Source organism: Triticum aestivum, chromosome 4A (assembly GCF_018294505.1).
Source record: "Triticum aestivum cultivar Chinese Spring chromosome 4A, IWGSC CS RefSeq v2.1, whole genome shotgun sequence".
NCBI lineage: Eukaryota > Viridiplantae > Streptophyta > Magnoliopsida > Poales > Poaceae > Triticum > Triticum aestivum.
Genome location: NC_057803.1, coordinates 458,727,960 through 458,732,406, shown reverse-complemented (window position 1 = coordinate 458,732,406; position 4,447 = coordinate 458,727,960).

Here is a 4,447-nt window from a genome sequence, read left to right as displayed (position 1 = left end):
CCGAGTTTACCTGACCAACTCTCTGGTTAGCTTATTACCAAACCCGGTCTCACCGATTTTGTGTAATCGGTCTCACCGAGATTACGTTATGCCCAAACCCTAACCGAATCGGTCCTACCGAGTTGCATGTCAGCCCCACCGAAAATCACTAACGGTCACTAGGTTTACTATTTCGGTTCGACCAAGTTTTCTGATTCGGTCTCACCGAGATTGGTAAATTGTGTGTAACGGTTGGATTTCGTGTGGAGGCTATAAATACCCCTCCACCTCCTCTTCATTCGAAGAGAGAGCCATCAGGACACATACACAATTCCTACCCATATGTTCTAAGAGAGAACCACCTACTCATGTGTTGAGACCAAGATATTCCATTCCTACCATATGAATCTTGATCTCTAGCCTTCCCCAAGTTGCTTTCCACTCAAATCTTCTTTCCACCAGATCCAAATCCTATGAGAGAGAGCTGAGTGTTGGGGAGACTATCATTTGAAGCACAAGAGCAAGGAGTTCATCATCAACACACCATTTGTTACTTCTTGGAGAGTGGTGTCTCCTAGATTGGCTAGGTGTCACTTGGGAGCCTTTGACAAGATTGTGGAGTTGAACCAAGGAGTTTGTAAGGGCAAGGAGATCGCCTACTTCGTGAAGATCTACCGCTAGTGCGGCAAGTCCTTCGTGGGCGATGGCCATGGTGGGATAGACAAGGTTGCTTCTTCGTGGACACTTCGTGGGTGGAGCCCTCCGTGGACTCGCGCAACCGTTACCCTTCGTGGGTTGAAGTCTCCATCAACGTGGATGTAGGATAGCACCACCTATCCGAACCACGGGAAAAACATCCGTGTCTCCAATTGCGTTTGAATCCTCCAAACCCTTCCCTTTACATTCTTGCAAGTTGCATGCTTTACTTTCCGCTGCTAATATATTCTTGCATGCTTGCTTGAATTGTGTGATGATTGCTTGACTTGTCCTAAGATAGCTAAAATCTGCCAAGAACTAAAATTGGGAAAAGGCTAAGTTTTTATTTGGTCAAGTAGTCTAATCACCCCCCCTCTAGACATACTTTCGATCCTACAAGTGGTATCGGAGCTTTGGTCTCCATTTGCCTTGATCTCCATAGCTTTTGTTGATCATAGCCTTGGTTTCACAACCTAGGAGAGTATGGCGTCTAGCGAGGGAAATTATCACCGTAGAGGTCCTTACTTTGATGGCACTAATTTTGCTAGTTGGAAGCATAAAATGAAATGCATATTCTTGGACATAACCCCGCCGTATGGGCTATTGTTTGTGTTGGTTTGCAAGGTGACTTCTTTGATGGGAGAGAACCAAACCGTGAAGCTACCGCGGATGAGTTGAAGATGTTGCAATACAATGCTCAAGCTTGTGATATTCTCTTCAACGGATTGTGCCCCGAAGAATTCAACAAAATCAGCCGTCTTGAGAATGCAAAGGAAATTTGGGACATTTTGATTGATATGCACGAAGGTACCGACTCCGTCAAGGAATCCAAGTTGGATGTGCTCCAAAGTCAACTTGACAAGTTCAAAATGAAGGATGGTGAAGGTGTCGCTGAAATGTACTCTAGGCTTGCTCTCATCACAAATGAGATTGCCGGCTTAGGAAGTGAAGAGATGACCGATAGATTCATCATCAAGAAGATCCTAAGAGCCTTGGATGGGAAATATGATACTGTGTGCACATTGATCCAAATGATGCCCAATTACAAAGATCTCAAGCCAACGGAGGTGATTGGAAGAATTGTTGCTCATGAGATGTCACTTAAGGATAAAGAGGAACTTCACAACAAATCAAGTGGTGCCTAGAAAGCCTCATGTGAAGTCCCTACATCATCAAGTGAGAAACAAAACTTCAATGAAGAATTGAGCTTAATGGTGAAGAACTTCAACAAGTTCTACAAGAGTAGAAGCAAAGATAGAAGCTTCAAGTCAAGGTCCTACAATGACAAAAGATCTTCTAGTCGAGAGCGAAACTGCTACAATTGTGGAAGACCCGGACACTATTCCAATGAGTGTACGACTCCCTTCAAGAGAAGAGAGGATTCTCCAAAAAGAAGAAGCAAAGAATCACCACCAAGAGAGAGAAGGAGTAGAGATGATCGTTATGAACGAAGATACTCACGGAGAAGCAAGGATTCGGAAAGGAAGGAAAAATCATCAAGGAGCTACACAAAACGAAGACATCAAGCTCATGTTGGTGAATGGGTATCCGGCTCCGACTCCGACAGCACTCCGAGAGAAGTTATCACTCCGACTCCGAAGATACTCAAGATGAAGGTGTTGCCGGTCTAGCACTTGTGTCAACCAACTCCTACGACATATTTGACTCACCAAATGAAGGAATTGGAAGATGCTTCATGGCCAAATGTCCTAAGGTAACACACCCCGAGTATGTTGATTTTAATAGTGATGAAGATGACTTGTTAGGTGATGATGATTTGCTTGTTGACAACTCTAGTGATGAGTACTATGGTGAAACATCAATTAATCATGCTAAAATGAATGACAATGATAAGGAGAAGATTGAGGCTCTAACTAAAGAACTAAACACTCTTAAGTTAACTCATGAAACTATCTTCGAAGATCATCGAGAACTTTTAAGAGCTCATGAGAAATTACGCTTTGAAAAGCTTAATCTTGAGCAAGAGCATGAGTTCTTAAAAGCAATCAATGATGATCTCCGCAAGAAAAGTTCTTCTCACATTGCCAAGCATTTACTTTTATCCACTTACATGCCTCAAGTCAAGTCTAGTAACAAGAACAAGAAAGATTCTTCCTCTAGTAGTAACAATGATCATGCTAAATCCAATATTGTTGCTTCTAGTAGTTCTCTTGATTCCACTAATGATTCTCTTAGCCAAGTTACACTTGATCAAGAAAATAGCTTATTGAAGGGAATTATAGAGAAAGGAGTGTACAAAAGCCTTGCCGGGAGTAAGCAATTCGAGGAAATTGTGCGCAAGCAAGGAATGCATCGGAAGAATCAAGGTGTTGGTTTTGAACGAAAGTTCAATGCCAATGGAGTTGAGTGGGAAGAAGATCAATACCCCAAGACAAAGTTTGTTCCTCAACAAGAGGAGTATGATACTTCCTTCAAGGGAACACAAGCTCAAGATGATCTTCCACCACAAGACTACAAGCAAAAAGGCAAGGACAAGCTTCAAGAGGAGATTGATGCATTTGAAGAAGCTCCTAAGACCTTAGTCAAGTGGATTCCCAAGACTACTTCAAGTTCCACTTCATCAAGTACGACTACAACTCCAAGGATTCCCATCAAGATGGTGTGGATCCAAAAGAAGAAGAACTAGAGAGTTCTCGGGGGTGACTCCGCCAACATATCTCACTCTTATCATTTTGGCAAGAACAAGTGCAATCAACTTCCACATCTTGCACTAGTTCAAGGAGTCACAAACCCTCGTGTTGGTAAGACAAGGGACAAGGTAACCTAAAGTTTTCATGGACATCATCTTGTGTGTGCATCACTCTATGTCTATGGATATCCTTGTTTGTTCCTTGTGGGACTAACCCATGTAGGTATTGAAAGTGCAATTCACTGAAATGGATAGCTCCAAGTGATCTACATCAACATTGAGCATCCACATCTTCAACATCTACATGAAGTCATCATCGACAAAACCCAAGGTTAGTTCATCCCTCTTAGGGGGGATATCACATCTAGGGGGAGCTTTACTCTAAAACTTGAGCTAAAGCAACTCTAAAGATGTGAATACAACAATGCTTTATGTAAAAGTGGTAACCCCACTTGAGCTTAAACGATGAGTATGACCTACGATCAAGTGTTCTCACTTGACTCCTAAGTCAATATACTCATATATAGATGACCTAGTCATCGCAAATTGCTTGATAGATGCTAGAATTGGTTGTGCATGCTTTGCCACATATTTCATTTGCCATCTTATTGTGTGAGCATGTTGGTTGCATATTTTACTCATTCGAGGACATCCACTTGTTGTTTTGATTGTTTGGCTTTATCTCCTTTTGCCAAGTGGATGGACAAGAATGCCTAAGTACCTCCTCTAGCTATCTATGCTTTTCTCGTCTCAAACTCTATTCATGCTGCATCACAAAATTTGATCAAGTCAGATTCGAACCACTTTGTGTGAGGAGCGCTCGGAGTCCCCGATTTGTCATAGACTTAAACTTCCAAAACCTCTTTATGAATCTCAGCCTGACCGATACTCCACTTTCGGTCCTACCGAGTTCATTAAGTTGATCTAGGTTTTCGATCTCGGTGCAACCGATTTGAACCTTTCGGTCACACCGAGTTGCAATAACTGTATACAGTTTTGCATCTCGGTGCCACCGAGTTGTTCCACTCGGTCACACCGACAGGGTCAGGCTATATATAGTCACGGGCAAAATTTGGAAATTTCTCCGAACCCCTTCGCCCGCGCGATAGCCTGCTCTGCCAA